Source organism: Triturus cristatus, chromosome 5_1 (genome assembly GCF_964204655.1).
Source record: "Triturus cristatus chromosome 5_1, aTriCri1.1, whole genome shotgun sequence".
Lineage (NCBI taxonomy): Eukaryota > Metazoa > Chordata > Amphibia > Caudata > Salamandridae > Triturus > Triturus cristatus.
Window position 1 is genome coordinate 35,395,032 of NC_140587.1, and position 23,938 is coordinate 35,418,969.

A 23,938-nucleotide genomic window follows, 5' to 3' on the forward strand; every position below is an offset into this window, starting at 1 on the left:
AGAGCCATTGGGAACGCTTGCCTGGGCCGCGCTGGTCTGCACCAAGACCACGGCGGACCTTCAGCGCAGAGGGTGACCACGGAGGTTTCCGGGGGGGACCCTGGGACATTGGGTGCCATAAGCCAGCGAAGACAGAGAGCAGCCTCCGGAGATGGGATTTGCTGCGCAAGACAAATTGACCTACTCCTGGGCCCCGATCCCCCGCCCCCATCCGGATCCGCGGGGTAAGCACTATGAGGCCCAGAGAGGTGCAGGGTCCTCCACACACCACCGGCTAGCCATTATCGACTCAGCTTCGGCAAAGTACAGGCTCACGGAGAGTGAGAGGCCCGAAGGATGCCCAGGGACCATTGACCCAGGAAAGGGGGCACAGCGCCAAGTTCGAGGAGGCCATATAGTCCAAAACCGCAGACATACAAAGCACGGGCGCAGCTGGGGTAGCCGCAAATACCAGGGAAGCAGGGCCACTGAGAATGACTGCCCACCGGGGGAAAAAGACCTGTCGATCAAGGACCTCCTACAGAAGCCGGGGTCCAAGAAGACAGACCAGCAAGGCCCTCCGGGTCCAGAGGTGGACATGGTGCCAGGGGGAAGTCAGGCGGACAAGCCCATCACCGTGGCTTCTTAGAGTAACTATTTGGGACCCTCATAGATGACTTTGCTGGCTTGCGCCGGGTGGTCACGGCAGATATAAAGCAGGTCCGAGTGGAGATGCAGGAACTTGGGGATTGTGTGGACTCCTTGGAGAGGAGTGGAGATCGACGGGAGGAGGAGATCATCGAGCAAACCTGGGAGCTGTAGGAGCTAAAGGATCGCAAAGAGGAGCTATTCCTCTGACTGGAAGACCTTGAAAACCGCTCCCGAAGATCCAATATCAGCATTAAGGGAGTTCCTCTCCTCGCTGATGGAGTAAACTGGAGGAGTTGGTGATCCGGTTCTTCAAACACGTGGCGCCACAGCTGGAGGGGAAAGGAATTGTGCTTGACCGCACCCACTGAGCTGGGCGGCCGGCCCGCGACCCGGGGCAACACCAGGACATCATCACATGCCTCCATCCATTCCAACAGAAGGAAATCATTATTGCGGCCACCAGAGACAGAGCGACCATAGCGTATACGGGCCTACAGATCGGAATCTTTTAGGACTTGTCCCCACTCACACTCCAAAGACACAAAGCCCTAAGACCGGTCACTGCCTTTCTACACGATAAAGGAACTCGCTATCACTGGGGGCACCCCTTCTGTTTGTCCTTCGTTTGGGAACAGGTGACCCACTCGGTTCACTCCCTTGAGGAGGCATAGTAAATGCTGGGCCTGGAGCTGGCAGCCGGGAGCTACTGAAGGTAATGCAGCCGCACTCGCACGCTGAAGACAGGAGAGTGCAATAGGAGCAGAAGGGCGAAATCCTCTCTATCCTCCAAACCCACTGCCACAGAAAGCCAGAAAGAGCGTGAGACACTGCTGTGACATGGACACCCCAGAAGCCGAAGAGTAGACTCCGCAACCACGTTCTTCTTCTGACCTCGCAGGCATGAATCCGGAACAGGGTCGTTGAAAACCGGCTCCGGCGAGAGTGGCTCCACCTTGCTTTCCAGATGTCGGACCGTCGGACACATGGACCTTAGCACGATAGTGCGAGTACAGCCGAGATCTCGGCGTTTTTTTGTTGTTATTGTTTTATATCCCTTCCCTTCTTCCTTCTTCACTGTTCCTTTTCTATCATCTGGGTCATGGGGTAAGCAACTGACTACTAAGCAGGGTGGAGGGAGCGGGGTGGGTATGTTCAGAGGCGGGCTCCTCAGAGCAGTTGGAGGGGGCCGATGCAGGGTCAGGGGACTGGGAGCTGCAACGGGCGTGGGTGACCCCCAGATTGGCCTGAAGATCTGCCCACATACCAATGTCGACAGTTCAAATTAACATCCTTAACCTCAACTCCCCGGTGAAGAGGCGGGCGCTGCTGACATTCTTGAAGTAATCGGGTAGTGATATCTGCTTCCTTCAAGAGACTCACCTATTGCGGATTGACTGGGAGCAACAATGCTCCACGTTCTTCGACAGGCAATTCTTCCCCTCTAAGAAGGCAGGGGTAGCGATCCACTCACCACACCCTTTTGGGGCCAGGTGGTGGGCACGCAGATAGAGATACCAGGTAGGGCACCAGCTATTAGGGTGCTAATTGGTCCCCACACCTACACCATTGCATCTATTTACAGCCCGAATGAGCGACGGGAGCAGTTACTCAGCGCTACCTTGAACGCCATCCTGACCTCTCCGGATGAGGACCTGGTTCTGGGGGGGATTTCAACATAACACGTGATATGCAGTGGGACCTCTTTGCCCAGCGACAGGGCCCCTCCGGGGCACTTTCCGACTCCATGAAGCAGAGACTGACAGATTTAGGTCTGATGGATGTGTGGAGAAAGTTGAACCTGACAGCTAGGGAGTATACGTGCTTTTCAGTGGCTCACCAGACGTATGCTCGAATTGACTTATTTTTTTTCATCACCCAGGGTTACTAGAGACACCACTGATGCTTCAATAGGGACTGCAGGCCTGTTAGATCACTCGCCAATCCGAATGGAGTTGGGTGTTCATGGGAGGGGTCCCAAGGCTGCAAACAGTGGGGACTTAATCATAATTTGCTCGGGTATGAGGCTAATCTCAAAGCCGTACGGGAAACTATCACGTCATATCTTGAGATTCACAAAGACGGGGATACCTAGATTGCCATCCTCTGGGAGGCGCTAAAAGCTGTTGTCCGAGGGCGATGTATAGCGATAGCAGCAGGAGTCAACAAAGATAGAAAAGAGAGCAGTTGGAGGTCCAGGTCAAGGAGCTAGAGGGAGTGCACCATAGGACAGGGACCATTCAAGTTAGGAGACAGCTTACTGCTGCCAGAAAGCAGCTGAAGGTCCTTGAATGGGATTGAGCGGAGTATTCGCTCCTACGGACCAAACAACGATACTATGCCGGTGGTAACAAAGCTGGGAAACTTCTGGCGACTCTGCTGCGAGCACAGAAGACTGCGCCCAGGATCGGGCAAATTAGAGACATGCAGGGGGGTTTTGAGCTCCGATGCCGACATGGCAGGTCGCTTTGAATCCTTCTACACCAATCTTTACACTGCGGTGGACTTAGACCTGGAAGCCGCCAGGCAATATATGCTGAACGTCCCGGTTGCATCACTCTCACACACGGAGGCGAAAAACCTAGATGCGGACATCGGCATGGATGAAGTCCTGAAGGCCATATCCGGCCTCCCCTCAGGGAAGGCTCCAGGGGAGGATGGGTTCTCGACCAATTTTTATAAAGCCTTTGCCCGAGAACTAACTCCGGGAATGGTCCGACTCTTGAATTCCTTCAGTGACACAGGTAGGATGACGCAGACTATGATTATGGCGGAGGTGGTCGTGATCCCAAAACTAGGGAAGGACCCCCTTGAATGTGCTTCTTACCACCCCATTTCATTGCTAAACGTCGACCTCAAGAACTTTATGAGCTTTTTGGCGAACAGACTGGTGCCCTATATGCAGGGACTGATCAACCTCAATCAATCGGGTTTTATCCCGGAACGCAACTGCAATGATGGGACCCGTCGGATGTGCCATTTGCTGGCCAACGTACTTAGACGCCTACGGTCCTTTTCCCGGTTGATGCCGAAAAGGCTTTTGACCGAGTGCCTTGGCCGTATTTAAACCAGACGCTACGCAACTTTGGAGCTGGAGAACGCTTCTTGCAGTGGGTATACCGCATATATGCAGACCCCCAGGCACGGATCAGAGTGAATGGGGTCACTTCGCAACCGTTTCCCATTCGGAGAGGAACGAGACAGGGGTGTCTGTTGTCATCCCTGCTCTTCGCGTTATAAATGGAACCCTTCGCAGAAAGAGTCCGCCAACACCCGGGGATCTCTGGGATCAAAATGGGAGACAGAGTTCACAAAATCTCATTATGCACATGCAGACAATGTGGTCCTGTTTTTAACCCGGCCAGAGCTCTCGCTGGTCGCCTTGATGGAGGAACTGGAGCTATTTAGTTTAGCCTCAGGATTTAAAGTCAATCTTCATAAAACCCAGGCTTTGAGCTTGACCCTCCCACAGGCTGAGCAGGTGGCGCTGTCATCAGGGTTTCCTTTTCAATGGGCTACGGAAGGAGTCCAGTACCTGGGCTTGAGGATATTCCCCACCGTCACCAAAACGGCGCAAGTAAACTATTCCAGTCTATTGCCCGGGATTCGACATGAGCTCACAGGCTGGAAGAGACATACCCTATCCTGGCTTGGCAGACTAGCTGCTGTCAAAATGACCACACTCCCACGGATACTGTATGTAATGCAGACGTTACCGCTTACCCCCTCCTAACATACTAGCGCAAATGCAACACCTCCTTTGCACCTTTATCTGGGGGCACACGAGACCGAGAATGGCCCGTCCACTGACGTACCTTAAACAGGGAGACAGGGGACTGGGGATCACATGTCTAAAACGGTATTTCCAGGCTGCACAAATCCGATATATACGCTTGAATGGTACAAGTTAGAAAAAGAGAAGCATTGGTGTTTTATAGATCGCTCGATTACAGGCATACACATCTGGAAGGTCCCTTGGCTCCCCTGAAAACACAGACCATATGGAGTCTATGCCTCTCCAGTCCTGCGGGCTACCATGGCAGTCTGGGACAGGGTACAGGTACCACATGGCTTATCCACCCCGATGCCGCCCTTTATAGGGAACCCCGAATTCCCACCGGCTTTTACCAGAAACAGCTTTCTCCCGTGGTAAGAGGCCAACTGTAAACATATTGGGGATTTGTATGATGTGCATGGGGTAATGGAGTTCTCCAGTCTCAAAGAGGGTTACAGCATCCCTAATCAGGCGTATTGGCAGTATCTGGCTCTTCGTCATTGGGTCACTCACCCACAGGTGATACCACACGCTGGCCGCACACTAACAAAATTAGAGAAATGGTTAATCACTATGACGTCGGACAAACGACTGCTGTCAGACATTTACGCCTTTCTCAGCACTCCCTGACAGACCGGCAAATCCCCCGTGCATCATAGGTGGGAATTGGATTTGGAATATGAGTTCTCCCCCAAGGAGTGGAGTGATATTGTGCACAGGGCCAGGGCATCAGCTTGTACCTCAGTGGGAAAGGTGATGTTTTCAAAGATCACACATAATTGGTACTACACCCCTGAGAACCTACTTAGGTGGAAACCTGGGGAGACAGGGCATTCTTGGCGGAATTGCGGCCAGCCGGGCACGCTCACCCATATTCTTTGGGCTTGCCCGAAAATACAGAATTTTGAGATGTAACTCTTCGCGACATTGACACAATCTACCACACGGACCTGCCAAGACTCCCCACATTCATACTTTTGGGACTCCCTAATGCTTTGATGTTTCCCCTCAAAGGGTAGAGTGATAGCGTTGGCATTCGGGCGGCCAAACAGGTTTTGCTGGCTAGATGGGGCAAGGTTAAGGTTCCGTCTCATTTGGATTGGCTGTATAAGTTGTGGGAACTCCTGGGTATGGAAAAGATTACGGCAGGCCTTACGCACTCCCTCCCCAAATTCGAGAAAACATGGGGGTCCACTATAGAATTTTTGTCTAATGAGTTCACAGAAATCACATGCCCAAAGTATCGCACGAGTACTCCGCCTCACTAGCTCCAAACGCCCACAAGAGTAAAGTATGATTGGCCATTTTCCGCCTTGTCCACCTATTGAGCACCTGCCAGGCTCACCTCACACCCGCTCATGGAATACTCCTCAGTACCCTCTTTCTTCTTTCCTACTTCCTTCTTTTTTCAAATTTTTCTTATTCCTTTTTAGTTAACTTGAATGTTCCCCACCAGCCGGCGGATGTAGGTAGTTCCTATTGTTATGCTTGACCTTTCTTTAAAATAATATAAACCATAAATTGGACGGGCAGGGTGACGGGTGGGAAAACTGCCAAAACAGTCCACTCCGTTGCGGTCCTGCTAACGTCTAAATAAGGCCCTAAGTCTTAATGTTTTTTTCCACTTTCAATTGAGCCAATCAGGTCTTAATGTTTTATGAAGCTTGTTTCTTCACTTTAAATTCTGCCCATTTAAACAAATGGTTATATTTTTCTGTTATAAATGTGGCACAGTGTCTACAGGCTACTGGAAGCAAGATGCCTGCTGTTTGTAAATGCGGCACTTTGAAAAGGGAGAAAATTTAAATGACGAGGTTTATGGAATCAATTTAAACATAGAGTTAATATCTCTGTGTAATTTTCTCTCAATTTAATGTGGTTGCAGTTACACGCAGCTGGCATCTTGCTCCCAGTGGCTGGTAGACACGGTGACATATGTAAACTCAAAAACACAGCCATTTTTTATAAATGGGAGAAATTTAAAGTCAATAAAAATGCTCCATATATATTACGATTTTGAAGAATATTTTTCTGCACTTTAAATTTCTTCCCTATAAAAAAATGGTGGTATGTTTATGTTTTACATGCAACACTGACACATTTGGCGAAAGGTATGGCTAGGGCTGCCACCTTTTTTTCTCTGGCTTACACAGAAAAACACTGGCCAAGCTGGTAAAACCTGTGGAGGTGGCAACAAGTATATATGACACAGGTTCTCAGTCCTTCATACACATATATCCCTTTCATACATACACACCATTAGAAATGGGGGTCTCTAGCTGGCAACGGTTTGCACCTTTGTCCAAGTAGGGACCCTTCTTCCTAGTCAGGGTAAGGGGCATACACTTCTAAAATAACCCCTGGTCACACCCTTGGTAGCCTGGCACGAGCAGACAGGCGTATTTCAGAGGCAGTGTGTAAAGCATTTGTGTACACATACAGTGAAAATACTACAAATGGACACCACACCAGTTAAGATAAATAAGTAATTTTTATCTAAGCCAAACAAGACCAAAATGACAAAAATCCACAATACAGTGATCAAAGTATGACTTTTAAAAGGTAGAAACAGTTCTGTCCATAGCAAACTAAAGTTGTGACACTTTCATCACAAAGTACCTGCATCACAATCTTAAACAAAAACTGCCGCAGGGAAGGTGATGCATCGGTTCCTTGCGCCCAGGGAAGGAGGTACGTCCGTTTCTTATTTCAGGGGAGGTGATGCGTCAGTTCCTTACTGCCACACAGGGGGGGTGATGCGTCGGTTCTTTACTGAGGGGGAGATGATGCGTCAGTTTCTTACTGTGCGGAGAGGTGATGCGTTGTTTCTTAGTGCCACCCCAGTGTTCTCGTAGACTGGGTGCCCGGTGCAATGCATGGAGATCACAGATGCGGCGGTTCTTGATGCGGCAAAGGTGCTGCATTGGTTTCTCCAGCCGTGGTCCCACGATGCATTGGTTCTTGCAGCCGCACAGCAGGACCTGGGTCAGAATCGGTGCTGTGAGCTCAGACTTCAGAGATCAGTGGACGGGATTCAGCGTGCAGCGATTTCTCCAACCACGGGCAGGCGCTGCATTGGTTTCTTCGGCAATGCATAGAAAACAGGTGCGGATGCGTCGCGCTTCTTGAAGTTGCATACCCTTTCCAGCTCCCAACAGCAGGAACAACCTCCAGAGGCCCAATTCAACAACAGGCACTTCCTGGCAGGTCAGAACTCCCAGCAAGGAAGTTTACGGGAGATGATGGTGAAGTCTTTGTATCCCTGAGACCTCTAAAGAGGAGGCAATCTCTACTTCCAGCCCTTGGAGATCTTCCTCAAGCAGGGGACACAGCAAAGTCCTTGTCCTTTTCTTGGCAGAAACAGCCACTGCAGGCCAACCCCAGACAGCACACAGCAAAGGAGCAGTACTTCTTCTTCAGTTTCTCCAGCTCTTCTCCTTGGTTCCTCTTGAATTCCAGAAGTAATCTAAAAGTCTGGGGACTGGCCCCCACTTTTTATAGTCCATTTCTCTTTGTTCTCTGGTGTCAGAGAGGTTCTGTGCTGAGCTAAAACCAGTTCTGTCCTCTCTGGTGCAGCTGCCCGGCAGGAGGTGGAGACAGCATTGTGTAAGGCAGACCAGGTGTCAGGCCTCCGGAGGACAAAGAGGCGATAATGGGGGCAACGTTGGTGTCTTTCTGCCGCCCAAGACTGAACAGATGGGCAAAGAACAATTCATGGACTGAACTAAATAGAAAGAGGAACTCCAAGATGGCGGCCGCGCTGGAAGCATAGCGGCAGTCTAGTCTTTCCCCCCACAGGTGTTCCGAGGTGAGGTGAGGCGCGCGCTCCAAGAGGAATGCGCACTTCACTGAGGTAATTCAGAGAGAGAGCAGTTCGAAATTAGAGTTCCTGAGTAAGATTGAGTGAGCACCTGAAGAGTTAGTTAATAGCGTCAGAGCAACTGAATAGTTTCCCGAATCGGACCCCTTACACAACTCCGAGAGAATTACAGAAGAGACGAAGAATTCCTCCTACCTTCGTGAAGACTTTCCATTGCATCTCCGTGGTCCTCGAGCAGATAGTCGGTGGTCTTTGGCGCCATCCTGTGACTGAAAAAAGAAGACCGAAGCGAAGTACTTTTGAAGGGCATGGGAGATAGAATGTAAAAGTATATGACAGAAGAGAATGCATAGAAGACGTACCTGATTATCCAAGTAATCCGTAAAACGCCCTGAGAAAATAAACAGACGAGTAAATATAGAGAGTTGAAATAAACAATATAATAAATATACTCACCACAGTTCTCTAGAACTAGGTAACTAGAAAGAAGGAAAAGCAAGGTATACACAAGCTTAGCGCAAGAACAGTATAGAGTAAAAGAATGACACTACAAGAAGAATACACGGAAGAAGAGGACAGCTAGAAATAATCCACTCTAGAAGGAAAAGAGTTGGAAGGAAGTATCCAGAACCACAGAAAGGAATGGAAAGAAAAACACCACACAACAAGACAGACATACAGAAGAGGGGCACAGAGCTTGAAACCCAGGGTTCTCATTTACAAGAGCTGACAACAGCGCTAAGAAGAAGCGGAGAAGAATAGTGAAGAACCGGTGTTTCAGGACCAGTCTCTTCTTGGTTTAATATTTTATCCACTCCCCCCTTCCCCCTGCAGGGTAGTTGCGGAGTCCAGGTGAATATTACTGGAACTCTGGTTGCCTTGTAGAGGGAGTTGGGAACTAGCATCTCTGTTCCTGTGCAAACACTTCAGGTCAACGTTTCCTTGACCCTGACAGAGTGAAGTGCCCAAGTGGTATACTTGCACCCGGACAGAGATGGCAGAAGGAATAAACTTACAGACTCTGGGGGTAGTGTTAGAGACCATTCAAAAGGAGTTAGTGGCAGTAAGAGAGGAAAACCAAAACTTGAGGCAGGAGGTGATGAACTCGAGAAAAGAGACAGCTGAGTTAGTTCAACGAGTCAGGCAACCATTCGGCTCAGGAAGGGACGCGTCAGGTCCATCTACTGAAGACCCAAATAGATTAACTACACAAGTAATCCATTCATTGTCCCCAGTGATACCGTTGGCTCCTCCTGAGCGTTTTAGTGGGGACCCACAAAAGGCACAGCTATTCATCACGCAGTGCTCTTTGCACTTCATGTCTCGCCCGTCCATTTTCCCTGATGCGCAGTCTAGGGTGGCCTTTGTTTTATCGTACTTGAGCGGAGATGCAGCGTCCTTGTCAATGCCTCTGGTTTCCCGGGATGATCCTCTGTTACAAAACTATGAAAGCTTCAAGCAAGAATTTCTTCGAATTTTCGACAGACGAAGAATTTCTCAAGCAGTAGATAATGAATTATTGGACCTGAGACAGGGAAATCGAGATCTAGTAGCTTATCTGGCCCAATTCAATAAATTAGTCGTGGAAACAGACTGGCCAGAAAGTAAAAGAGCTGCAGTTTTCTATAGAGGCTTAAGAGACGAACTGAAAGATGTGTTGGCACAAATACCAAATAGACCCACAGGAATCTCAGAATTAGTGGATTGTAACGCCCTGAACGTCTCAGGATCGTTTAACAGACACGATAATGAGGACGCAACCACTTGTGAAGGGTTAGTTATTTTAATGAAGGCAAAAACAATACAACGAATAAACAAAAGTTATAGTCACTGGAATCCTCCAGGCTAAGTACGTTACCAGCCCACAGCACGGATGGTCCTAACCGTCCTCTGCATATACGCCGATCCCGGCGTATGCCAACAGAGGGCAGAAATGAAATGGCCGACAATGCCAATCGGTAGGCTGTGAGGGGCACGACGAGTGTTGGGGAGAATCGAGGAGTCAGGGAAACACCCAGCCGGGGTCTCTACCTGAAGGGAGCAGCCGCTCAACCTCTTCCTCCGACTGCACCGGGACGCGGAGTCACCTCCTGGTGATGCGTCACCGATACCCCAATCAACAGCAAGAAGACTGAACCGAGAGCAGCCGCTCGATCGATCCTGTGGACTTCCGAGTCTGTAACGCGGCAAACACCTCCTGGTGTGCGTTACAGCTGGCAGTCCCTGTATCTCTGGTCGGGCTGGGAGTTACGACTCCAACCAGCAAAAGCGCCACTGCGCTTTGACTCAGCCGAGTCAAAAAGCGAAGCTCAATGGTTGACCGGTAGAGCTTCCGGGTCCTTCACAGGTGACGATGGGGCAAGACACGGCCCAGGGAGTAACGACTCGACCTACCTCCGTTCTTGCCTTACTGGAGCACCACTCCGGAACACTGCTCTTCACGAAGCAGGTACGTCGGTGTAAACACAATATCCGACAGCCTTGTACCTCCCGGTTCCTCCCTTTATAGGGCGTGTTTTCCTTGAGTTATGTAACAGCTCTCCTGTTTACATAAGGGCGTGTTTTCCCTTGAGTTATGTAACAGCTCTCCTGTTTACATAAGGGCGTGTTTTCCCTTGAGTTATGTAACAGCTCTCCTGTTTACATAAGGGCGTGTTTTCCTTGAGTTATGTAACAGCTCTCCTGTTTACATAACCTCTCAACCGCTAAGCATCCTGGGAGATGTAGTCCGTTTACGCTGGTCACCGTTTTCCTCCCCTCGCATGACAGGAATTCTTGACAGTACATCCTCCCTCTCAGCGGCTCCCCACGGGTCCAGCGCTGGCAGGAAAACGCCGATGGAACAAGGAGACCAAGCGCGGAGCATGAACCCCTTCAGCCGGTTCCCATGATTGCTCCTCCGGGCCATAGCCTTTCCACGCAACCAGGTACCACAGCTTCCCCCTGCGCCATTTGGACGCCCGTATGCCCGACACTTCATACTCCACCTCCGACTCCACGCATACCGGCCTAGGTGTCCCAGACGGCTTGGAGGGTGCTGGTTTGAGCAATGATACATGAAAGACAGGGTGTATCCGCAATGACTGGGGCAAGCACACCTTCACGTTCACGGGACCCATACACTTGGTAATGCGATAGGGGCCCATGTACTTGGGATGGAACACACTGTTCTTTCGAAACCTCATGTTTCTTGTGGATATCCAGACGTAGTCTCCAGTGCGGTACAGTGGCCTGGGCCTTCTCTTCCTGTCGGCCGCAGCCTTGTATCGTCTCTTGGCCTCTATTAGGACAGCCCTTGAGCGCATCAACGTGTCTTTTATGTGTGCCACCCTGTCCGCTGTGGCGGGAATCCTGTCCTCTCTGAACGGATGTAGAAATGGCAAGAACCTGGGATGTTGGCCATAGTTGCTATAGAACGGAGATGACTGTGTGGAGCTGTGAGTGGCGTTGTTATAGGCTATCTCTGCAACCCATAGCAAATCGACCCATTCTTCCCTGCCCTGGTCCACAAAACATCGCAGATCCTGTTTGAGCGTTTGGTTCAGGCGCTCGGTTTGGCCGTCCGTTTGAGGGTGGTAGCTGGTGGGCAGGGCGGTCTTAACATGCAGCGCAGTGCACCAAGTCTTCCAGAATTGCGCAGTAAACTGCGACCCCCGGTCCGACACGATCACCCCAGGTAATCCATGCAGTCGTACCACATTCTTTAGGAGTAGTGACGCCAATTCCCCGGCCGTAGGGACTCTCTTGCAGGGGATGAAGTGCCCCATTTTCGTCAAGTAATCCACCACCACCAGTATTGCCGTCATCCCCTGGTCTACCGGTAGGCCCACCACGAAGTCCAGTGATATGCTATCCCATGGTCTATCCGGGGTCGGAAGTGGATGTAAGAGCCCTTGGGTTCGGCCATGGTCGGCCTTCATGGTAGCACACGTAGGACACTCCTGTCCCCACCTCCTGACATCCACTCTCATGGTTGGCCACCAGAAATGCTGTCCCATGCTAGCCACCGTTTTTTCAAAGCCCAAATGACCTGCGCATGGAGAGTCATGGCACCAGATGAATGCTTGTTTCCTTAGCCTAGGCGTGGGTATCAACAGGCACCTGCCCTTCAGGGGTATCCCGTCCTTCAGCTGCCATTCTCTGTGACTGAGGAGCCACCTCCGCCATGCGAATGACCTGATCCCTCTCTTTATTCCCCTCAGGAAAGTATCCGGTTGGATAACCCCCAATACCATCCTCGGGGAAATGATGGAACGCTCGGTCGCAGGCAATGGTTCCTTAACTGCAGATTGACGGGACAGGGCGTCCGCCTTCCGGTTTTCCGTCCCCGGCCGATATGTGATGCGGAAGTTGAACCCCGCAAAGAAGATCATCCACCGCAGCTGCCTGGGAGAAAGGTGTCTTGTTGCCGTCATGAACTGTAGATTCCGATGGTCCGTGTACACCGATACCACATGTCTTGCCCCCATCAACCAATGCCTCCATTCGGTGAAGGCGTCCTTGATTGCGAGAAGCTCCTTCTCCGCAATATGGTAGTTGCGTTCGGCGTCGTTGAGTTTGCGGGACATGTACGCAACGGGATGAAGCACCCCTGTGTCGTGGTTGCGTTGGGACAAGATAGCCCCCAGCGCCACATCCGAAGCGTCCGCTTCCACCACGTAGGGGAGATCCGGATCGGGGTGAGCCAACACCGGCGCCTTACCAAAGGCGCTTTTCAGGGCCTCAAAGGCTGTGTTCGCTTCAGGGGACCAGACAAACTCCTTGGACTTGCTCAGTAGCTGTGTGATTGGGGCCACCAATCCTGAAAATCCATCTATAAACCGCCTGTAAAAGTTGGCGAAGCCAATGAAACTTTGGACGTCCTTCACGCTTTGGGGCACCGGCCATTCTTTCACCGCCTTGATCTTTCGTTCTGCCATCTCCTGTCCCTCTGGACTCAGCATCACTCCGAGGAATTCCACGGACGTGACGTGGAAGTCACACTTGCTGAGTTTACAAAACAGCTTGTTTTCCCTCAGCTTTTGGAGCACAGCATTGACGTGGTGTACGTGCTCCTCCACACTGGACGAGTAGATGAGGATGTCGTCGATATATACGACCACGTAGATATCCAACTCCTCTCTGAATACCTCATTCAAAAAGTACTGAAAGGCTGCCGGGGCGTTGCACAGACCGAACGGCATGACGAGGTACTCAAAAAGGCCGAACCTGGTCTTAAAGGCGGTCTTCCACTCGTCTCCGTCCCTCATGCGCACCAGATGGTATGCCCCTTTCAAATCCAACTTGGTGTAGATACGAGATTTCTTGACCTGTTCCAGCAGTACACTGATGAGAGGCAAGGGGTACCGATTCTTTATGGTTATCGCATTCAATGCCCTAAAGTCCACACAGGCTCTCAGCTCCCCATTAGCTTTCGGGATGAAGAAGAGTGGCGAGGCGGCCGGAGACTTGGACGGGCGGATGAATCCTAGCTTGAGGAGTTTATCCAGGTACCCCCGGAGATGCACGTTTTCAGGCTCCGTCAGGGTATACAGCCTGCCGCTGGGAACGCTGGCCCCTGGCACCAGGTCGATCTGGCAGTCAAACTGTCTATGTGGTGGTAGCACTTCCGCCTTCACCTCATCAAATACATCCTCAAAACTGTGATAAGCCTGGGGGAGAGCCACATCTTTTTCTGCCGCTGTAGCCACCGTCTGACTCCCGCTCTCATCTGCGTCAAGGGATTCCGTTCTTTTTCCACAATGCAGGATGCAATACGGTGACGTCATTTCGACGCGATGTGTTGGCCAATCCACAGAGGGGTTGTGTTTCTGTAGCCACGGCAATCCCAATATGACGCCATATTGGGGCGCTCGGATGATGTTAAAATCGATTTGTTCCAAATGGTTCCTCCCATATCTCATCGGAAGGACCCCCGTGTGCTGCCCGATGGGCCCCGTCACCAATCGCCTTCCGTCTACAGCATAGACGTCTTCGGGTACAGCTTTGGGAAGAAGCACTAGCCCTAGCCTGCATGCCTCGTTGTGGTCCATAAACATGCCAGTGGCCCCTGAATCCACCATGGCCACAACGGGTATCCACTGGTCATGCACTCCCACGTGCACCGTGAGAAACAGGTGTCGGTGTCCCTTAGTGACCGAGTTGGAGAGTGAAGGGATGGATGAGTGACTCCGAGATGCCCCTTCTTTGGTCTGGGAGTCCTCTAGTTTTCCGCCGGTATGTCCACCACGGCTGTTACCGACCGGTTGGCCCGATAACGTGACGTCTTCGGTTTGGCAGGGCATTCACGTACGTAGTGGCCTTTTTTGCCACAATATAGGCACAATCCTTGTTTACGGCGTGACTCTTTCTCCGTGGCTGTGAGGCTCGCTCGTATTGCGCCGATGTCCATGGGTTCTCCCTTGGATGCGGTGGAAGTTTCAGGACTTCCCACCGTCACATAGGATGGAAGGGATTTTCCTCTTCTCCCATGATCCCCTTTTCTTTCACTCAGCCTATGTTCCAGCCGTAATACCAGGTTGATAAGGCCCTCACATGTCTTGGGTTGAGGGTCAATATGAGCCACGGCGTCTTTGAGCTCATCGCACAGCCCGTGATGGAAGAGCGCCGTCTGTTTAGCAACAGGCCACTTGGTTTCCGCAACTAGCCGTCGGAACGCGTTGAGATACTGCACCAGGTCGTTGGATCCCTGTCTCAACTCAAGCATTTCACGGTCCGCCGTGTACGAGTCAGCCCTTCTGTCGAATACCTTCAGGAATTCCTCGCGAAAAGCACCCCAATCACATAAGATGGGGTCGTCCCTGCTCACCAGAGGTACGGCCCATTGTGCCGCGTTTCCAGCCAAATAGGAAATAAGGAAAGCCACACGAGCCTGACTCGTGGGGAACGCCTTTGGTTTGCACGATAAATGTAGCGCCACTTGTGTGAGGAATACCTGCACTGTGTTAGGATCCCCACTGTACCTCTCTGGTGTTGCCAAGGGGATGGCTACCGGCATTTCCACTACTACCGCAGGGGTCTGGTTCGTGAGGGAGGTGCTGGGCGTGAGCGGGTCCAATTGGATAGCATCCAGTCTGGCTTTTACATCGGCTGTTTCTTGCCTAGAGGCAGCCACTTCAACTTGCACGGTCGCTAAAGCAGCCAGCACATCATCAAGTGTTGCCATGTCTGTTATCGACCGGGAGACAGTTAGTGTTATTACGGTCGGATATTTTGTAACGCCCTGAACGTCTCAGGATCGTTTAACAGACACGATAATGAGGACGCAACCACTTGTGAAGGGTTAGTTATTTTAATGAAGGCAAAAACAATACAACGAATAAACAAAAGTTATAGTCACTGGAATCCTCCAGGCTAAGTACGTTACCAGCCCACAGCACGGATGGTCCTAACCGTCCTCTGCAAATACGCCGATCCCGGCGTATGCCAACAGAGGGCAGAAATGAAATGGCCGACAATGCCAATCGGTAGGCTGTGAGGGGCACGACGAGTGTTGGGGAGAATCGAGGAGTCAGGGAAACACCCAGCCGGGGTCTCTACCTGAAGGGAGCAGCCGCTCAACCTCTTCCTCCGACTGCACCGGGACGCGGAGTCACCTCCTGGTGATGCGTCACCGATACCCCAATCAACAGCAAGAAGACTGAACCGAGAGCAGCCGCTCGATCGATCCTGTGGACTTCCGAGTCTGTAACGCGGCAAACACCTCCTGGTGTGCGTTACAGCTGGCAGTCCCTGTATCTCTGGTCGGGCTGGGAGTTACGACTCCAACCAGCAAAAGCGCCACTGCGCTTTGACTCAGCCGAGTCAAAAAGCGAAGCTCAATGGTTGACCGGTAGAGCTTCCGGGTCCTTCACAGGTGACGATGGGGCAAGACACGGCCCAGGGAGTAACGACTCGACCTACCTCCGTTCTTGCCTTACTGGAGCACCACTCCGGAACACTGCTCTTCACGAAGCAGGTACGTCGGTGTAAACACAATATCCGACAGCCTTGTACCTCCCGGTTCCTCCCTTTATAGGGCGTGTTTTCCTTGAGTTATGTAACAGCTCTCCTGTTTACATAAGGGCGTGTTTTCCCTTGAGTTATGTAACAGCTCTCCTGTTTACATAAGGGCGTGTTTTCCCTTGAGTTATGTAACAGCTCTCCTGTTTACATAAGGGCGTGTTTTCCTTGAGTTATGTAACAGCTCTCCTGTTTACATAACCTCTCAACCGCTAAGCATCCTGGGAGATGTAGTCCGTTTACGCTGGTTACCGTTTTCCTCCCCTCGCATGACAGGAATTCTTGACATGGATCTAGTCTTGGAAATAGACTTTCGTCAAGGAGAGAGAAGAGGAGAAAAAAGGAAGGACTTCAGACCAATAGCTCCAAGATTTGACCGGGTTCGGCCAGAAGGGAACAAAGCTGTGGAAGGACAATTGAATTCGGAACCCATGCAAATTGGAACGATAAGAGGTCCCTTAACCAAAGAAGAGAAAGAGAAAAGAAGGGCAGGAAATCTATGTATGTATTGTGGCTCCAGTGGGCATTTTGTTAGGGGTTGTCCAAGAAAACCGAAGATCCCCTTCAAGCCGAAGGAAAACTCGCAGCACCACCTGTAGCGGGAGTTGGACCGGTGGATGCTAATCAGAAGTCAACTCCACAAGAACATCAAGTGGCTAACACTCTACAGTCGTCAGCCCCACATCTAATTTTATCCATGGTACTCAAGTTCCGGCAAGAAACATTGACAGAAGTTTCCGTAATGATAGATTCCGGAGCCACCGGAAACTTTTGTGATATAAAATTTGCTGCCAAGGTGGGGTTGCGAGCTATCTTGAAACCCAAAAGTGAACCGGTTCGGGCAGTAGACGGGACGAATCTCTCATCTGGACCAATAGTGAGTCATACCGAACAGGTACAATTGATCTACTGTGATGGACACGAAGAAGTCATTCAATTCAATCTAATTGACGCACCACAGTTCCAACTCATCCTGGGCCTTCCATGGCTCACGGAACATAACCCAACGATAAACTGGAGCACAAGAACCATAGTGATGGATTCAGAATATTGTCGAAAAAATTGTTTTGAAACAAGAGAGGGAACCAGAGAGTGTAATCCAGCTCAGGCCTTGTGCGCAGCGGAGATGACGGAGATGTCTGTCTGTGCGATAGACTCCCAGGAGATTCCGTCGGAATATGAAGATTTTGCCGATGTTTTTAATGAAACAGAAGCAGAAAAATTGCCACCCCACCGGGTTTATGATTGTAAGATAGATTTGGAGCCAGGTTCTAATCTCCCCTGCAGTCGGGTATACGCCTTGATAGAAAAAGAACATCACCACCTGAAGGAATACTTGGATAAATATCTGGCGAATGGATTCATTCGTCCATCCCAGTCACCCGTATCTTCGCCTCTTTTCTTCGTACCAAAGAAGCAGGAGGGAGATCTAAGGACCTGTATAGACTATCGTGCAATCAATAAGATCACCAAAAAGAACCGATACCCACTACCTCTAATTTCTGTTTTATTGGATCAGTTGAAGGGCGCGCAGATCTATACAAAACTAGATCTCAGAGGAGCCTACCATCTTGTGAGGATACGCGAGGGGGATGAATGGAAGACGGCCTTCAGGACTCGATTTGGGCTATTTGAATATCAAGTTATGCCTTACGGTCTGTGCAACGCCCCGGCTGCCTTCCAGCATTTCATCAACGATGTTCTCAGTGAGTATATTGATCAATGTGCAATAGTGTACATCGACGATATTTTAATCTATTCGTCAGACACGAGTCAACACCAAGAACAAGTAAGAGGAGTGCTACAGAAGCTTAGAGAAAACAAACTATTTGTAAAATTGGAGAAATGCGCATTTGGGGTCTCCCAAGTGGAATTTTTGGATTTTGTTCTATCTCCGGCTGGAATGAAGATGGACGAGCAGAAGATGAAGGCCGTGGTAGATTGGAAATCCCCGGAGTGTGTCAAGGAAGTCCAGAGTTTCATCGGGTTCGCAAACTTCTATCGAAGATTTATAAGCGAATTTTCACGAAAAATATTACCCCTGACGCGCCTACTGAGAAAAGGAGTGCGATTTGAATGGACGGAAGAAACAGAAAGGGCCTTTCAACTCCTAAAAAAAGACTTCACTACCGCACCGATACTCCTACACGCTGACCCAACTGAACCTTTTTACGTGGAAACGGACGCCTCAGATCTGGCAGTTGGAGGGGTATTATCCCAACGGCATAAGGTAACAGGTCAATTACATCCAGTCGCCTACAGATCACAAAAACTAACATCTGCAGAGATAAATTACACCATAACAGAGAAAGAGTTACTGGCAATCAAGGATGCATTTAAGGAGTGGCGACACTATCTCATGGGGGCTCAGCATCAAGTGACAGTCTTCACCGACCACAGAAATTTGAAGTTTTTGAAGTCTGCCCGAACACTAACACCAAGACAACTCCGTTGGTCATTGTACTTCGCGGACTACGATTTCGTGATTACCTATAGGCCAGGAGCCCAGAATGGGAAAGCTGACGCTTTATCCAGATTGGGAACAAATGACCAGAAGAATCAAATCAAAGATCAAACTATAATCCCGGGTGAAAAAATTATTGGAGCAACGATATCTTCTGATTTAAAGGAGCAGATCCTCAAACAAATGAGCCCGGAGGAAATACAGGAATGGGTTGAGGAAGACAAAGGAAGAAAAATTCAGCAACAGTTGCCTTATTTTAAGGAAGCTCTGTACTTGCCAACCCCGGAGTTACGGAATCAGGTGATGGCTGAATGTCACGACAATCTTTTGGCAGGACACAAAGGAGAAACAGAGACAGAAGAGTTAATCAAGAGACATTATTGGTGGCCACATATGACCAGAGACATTGAGGAGTACGTTAGAACTTGTGAGGTCTGCGCACAGGGAAAATCGGAACGGCAGGCCCCCAAGGGGTTGTTGCAACCTCTACCCACTCCACCATATCCATGGCATACTGTTACATTAGATTTAATAGTGGATTTACCTTCAAGTTTGGGTTATAACACTATTCTAGTGTTCGTAGATGCATTTTCTAAGATGGCACACTTTATGGCCTTGAAGGGAATTCCTACAGCCAAACAGTTAGCCCACCACTTTTGTACACAAATTGTAAAAATACATGGGGTCCCTAAAGTCATTATTTCTGACAGGGGAACTCAATTTGTATCTCATTTTTGGAAGGCCTTTGTGGGTGGATTGGGAATTGAAGCCAAGTATTCAACTAGCTATCATCCAGAGACAGACGGGCAAACAGAGAGAGCGAATCAGGAGTTAGAGCAGTATTTGAGGTTGTTCCTTCTGAAGCAAGAAGGAGAGTGGTCAGAGTTGTTATGGGCGGCAGAGTTCGCACATAACAACGCCAAAAATGTCTCGACAGGCTATTCCCCATTTTATTTAAATTATGGAAGACACCCATATGCAACTATTAGACAAACAGATATTTCAGTTCCAGCAGTAAAAGATTTGGTGTCCCATCTGGATCAGGTCCATCAAACTGCTAAACAAAATTTAGAACAGGCAAAACAGAAATACAAACAACATGCAGATAAAAAGAGACGAGAGGGTCCTTCCCTAGAAAAAGGAGATAGAGTCTGGTTAAGCACAAAGAACCTTAGACTGAAAGGAAACAGGAAATTTCAGCCCAGATTCATAGGACCATATCTGATAGAAGAGAAAACCTCACCAGTTAACTACCAGTTAAAATTACCTCCTAAGTTGAAAATTCACCCTGTTTTTCATGTTTCTTTGTTAAAAAAGGCATCAGCAGGCTTACGCAGTGAATTGACACCAAAACCCATTCAGTTAGAATCAGGGGTAGAGTACGAAGTGAAAGAAATTCTGGATTCCAAAGTGGTAAAAGGAAGGCTATACTACTTGATAGACTGGAGGGGCTATGGGCCTGAGGAGCGGTCTTGGGAACTAGAATCAGATGTTCATGCTCCTAGATTGGTGAAATCATTTCATCAAAGATTCCCAACCAAACCAGGAATGAGAGGACCTCCTTTGCTGGGGGGTACTGTCAGGCCTCCGGAGGACGAAGAGGCGATAATGGGGGCAACGTTGGGGTCTTTCTGCCGCCCAAGACTGAACAGATAGGCAAAGAACAATTCATGGACTGAACTAAATAGAAAGAGGAACTCCAAGATGGCGGCCGCGCTGGAAGCATAGCGGCAGTCTAGTCTTTCCCCCCACAGGTGTTCTGAAGTGAGGTGAGGCGCGCGCTCCAAGAGGAATGCGCACTTCACTGAGGTAATTCAGAGAGAGAGCAGTTCAAAATTAGAGTTCCTGAGTAAGATTGAGTGAGCACCTGAAGAGTTAGTTAATAGCGTCAGAGCAACTGAATAGTTTCCCGAGTCGGACCCCTTACACAACTCCGAGAGAATTACAGAAGAGAATTCCGAAGATTCACAGAGACAGAAAAGACGAAGACTTCCTCCTACCTTCGTGAAGACTTTCCATTGCATCTCCGTGGTCCTCGAGCAGATAGTCGGTGATCTTTGGCGCCATCCTGTGACTGAAAAAAGAAGACCGAAGCTAAGTACTTTTGAAGGGCATGGGAGATAGAATGTAAAAGTATATGACAGAAGAGAATGCATAGAAGACGTACCTGATTATCCAAGTAATCCGTAAAACGCACTGAGGAAATGAACAGACGAGTAAATATAGAGAGTTGAAATAAACAATATAATAAATATACTCACCACAGTTCTCTAGAACTAGGTAACTAGAAAGAAGGAAAAGCAAGGTATACACAAGCTTAGCGCAAGAACAGTATAGAGTAAAAGAATGACACTACAAGAAGAATACACGGAAGAAGAGGACAGCTAGAAATAATCCACTCTAGAAGGAAAAGAGTTGGAAGGAAGTATCCAGAACCACAGAAAGGAATGGAAAGAAAAACACCACACAACAAGACAGACATACAGAAGAGGGGCACAGAGCTTGAAACCCAGGGTTCTCATTTACAAGAGCTGACAACAGCGCTAAGAAGAAGCGGAGAAGAATAGTGAAGAACCGGTGTTTCAGGACCAGTCTCTTCTTGGTTTATTATTTTATCCACTCCCCCCTTCCCCCTTTTTGTTGCGGAGTCCAGGTGAATATTACTGGAACTCTGGTTGCCTTGTAGAGGGAGTTGGGAACTAGCATCTCTGTTCCTGTGCAAACACTTCAGGTCAACGTTTCCTTGACCCTGACACCAGGCTCATTCAGGTGAAAGGAAATCTCCTCCCCCTACTCTAAATGCAGCCCAGGTCAATTCAGCCTAGCCCTGACTCGCCCTGGAAAGGCAGGATACACCTCGCCCCCTCAACCCCAAGTGGCTGTCTCAACAGAACGCACATCCCCAGCCCCTGTCACTCCCAGGTCAGACAGTCAATACACAAACCTAGCAGAGGCACACTGTATGGCTAAGTAAGGAAATACCCACTTCCTAAAAGTGGTATTTTCAAATTCAGAATATAAAAATCTTCCTTACTAAAAGATGCATCTTTAGATACTGAGTTCAGGCATACCAAACTCCACATTCCTCTCTTGTTCCTATGGGTAGTTATACTTATAACATGTTATAGGTAAGCTCCCAATTCTATCCTATAGGCAGATAACCTTTCAATAGTGAAAACCGAAATTGGCAGTATTTCACTATCAGGACATGCCACATATATCAGGGCATGTCCTACCTTTCACATACACTGTACCCTGCCGTACCTTGGGCCTACTTTACGGGTTACTCACATGTAAGAAAAGGGAAGGTTAGGGCCTGGCAAGTGGGTGCACTTGCCAGGTCGACATGGCAGTACTGGACTGCACACAGACACTGCAATGGTTCGGTTGATTCAGATGTAACATTATGGGAGGCCTATAAGGTCATGATCCGTGGTTGTGGGGTGACGGCGGCTGCGGGTCACAGAAAAGAGGAATGTAAACAACTGAAGGAGTTGGAGAAAGAGGTGGTCACGCTTGAAGGCGAGTTGGTGGCCTCACACACGCCTGAAACCGCGCATAAATTATCTATAGAGGAAAAGGAATATAGGGACATTGCTGAGGAGGCAGCTAGGACCCACTACCTTTCTACCCAACATTGTATTTATGATTAGAGGATAAAGCTAGCAAGCTATTAGCATGGTTGGACAAAAGGCAGATGGCCAATAAATGGGTGGCTCAGATCATGGATCAAGGAGGTGATAAAATACAAGATAGAGCTGGGATATCGATGGCATTTGCCAACTGTTTTCAACGGATTCACACATCCATGCAGACATCTACCCAGATGGAAGCGGAGGAACTGCTAGCTACCTTGCCGCTGCCCATGCTAGACTCCCAAGAGGTTAAGGATCTTGATGCTGATTTGACAAAAGAGGAAGTATCTAAAGCGATTTCTGCTTTGCAGTCCAGCAAGGCCATGGGCCCGAGTGGCCTTCCAATTGAACTGTACAAATCTAATGCCACGACTATTGCACCCATTCCTAGTGCAGACATATGAGGAGAGCGAGAGTCGGGTAGCTTGCCTGAGACGCAGAGGCTTGCTAATATAGTAGTGTTGGAAATGCCCACGCCCACACCGGAAGGGGTGGTGGTGGTCTCCCAAACACGCTGTGGTAGCTTGGCTCGAGTGGTCAGAAATCAGGCACCGTGCTAAGCATACGATATACCCATACAATAACCATGCGTGCATCCGTTCCAAAAACGACTCTACACCGTAAAAATTATGAAAATATCTTTCTTTATCTTCTTTTTCTCTTAGTTGCTGATTCAATAAATAATAACACAATCACAATATACAAGGCTTTTTAAATAGTGCAGGTCAAAAAAATACTGTCTTAATGATTCAATAAATAGGGGTGATCATAAATAATTAGGGCATAAATATAAGTGCATTTCATACAGGCAATTAAATATTCTGAGGCAATAAATACTGCAAACCAATAAATATTACAGAGAAGCAATAAATAGGTTAAATACAATAAATATCGTGCTCTCAATAAATAATTAAAAGCTGACAGTGACACTTATAGAATCAGATCACATTCAGATTTCTATGGGCTGATTTGGCCCAGGTACAGCTTGTGGACACGTGGATGGCCTGAGGGTGTCTCACCTAACCTGGATAAGGCTGAGGCTACAACTGAGGTAGATCACAGGTAATCTAGGAATCTGGCTCTCCTAAACTACACAACCCCTCACACAGGTCACTGCATCAGTCTCAGTCCACCCCTGGCACTCTCAGGCTGGTCCTAACCCCTCTTTAGCCCCTTAGGATAGTCTCTTAGGGCTCCACAGGGCCTTAGGCGCCCTCTACTCCACTTACTGCCCTTTTTATGGAGCTTCGACGCCGCTGGAGTCGTGTCGACGCCGTTAGGCGGTTCCGGATCGATGTCGGCGGCCTCGGCACAATGTCAGTTCTTTGACGACGCCGGTAGGCGGTTCCGGATCGATGTCGGCGGCCTCGGCTCGATGTCGACCTCCGATTCGATGACGTCGGCCTCGGCTCGATGTCGGCGGCAGTCTTGGCTCGATGTCGGCCTCGGCGGCTCCGGTTCGATGACGTCGGGCGGCCTTGGCTCGATGTCGACTTCCGGCGGCTCCGGAGTGCGACCTCCACTCCCGACCTCCGGTGCTCCCTTCCTCGGGTTCCGGCGACTCCGGAGTGCGACCTCCACTCCCGACCTCCGGCCCGATTCTCTACAGGTTCCGG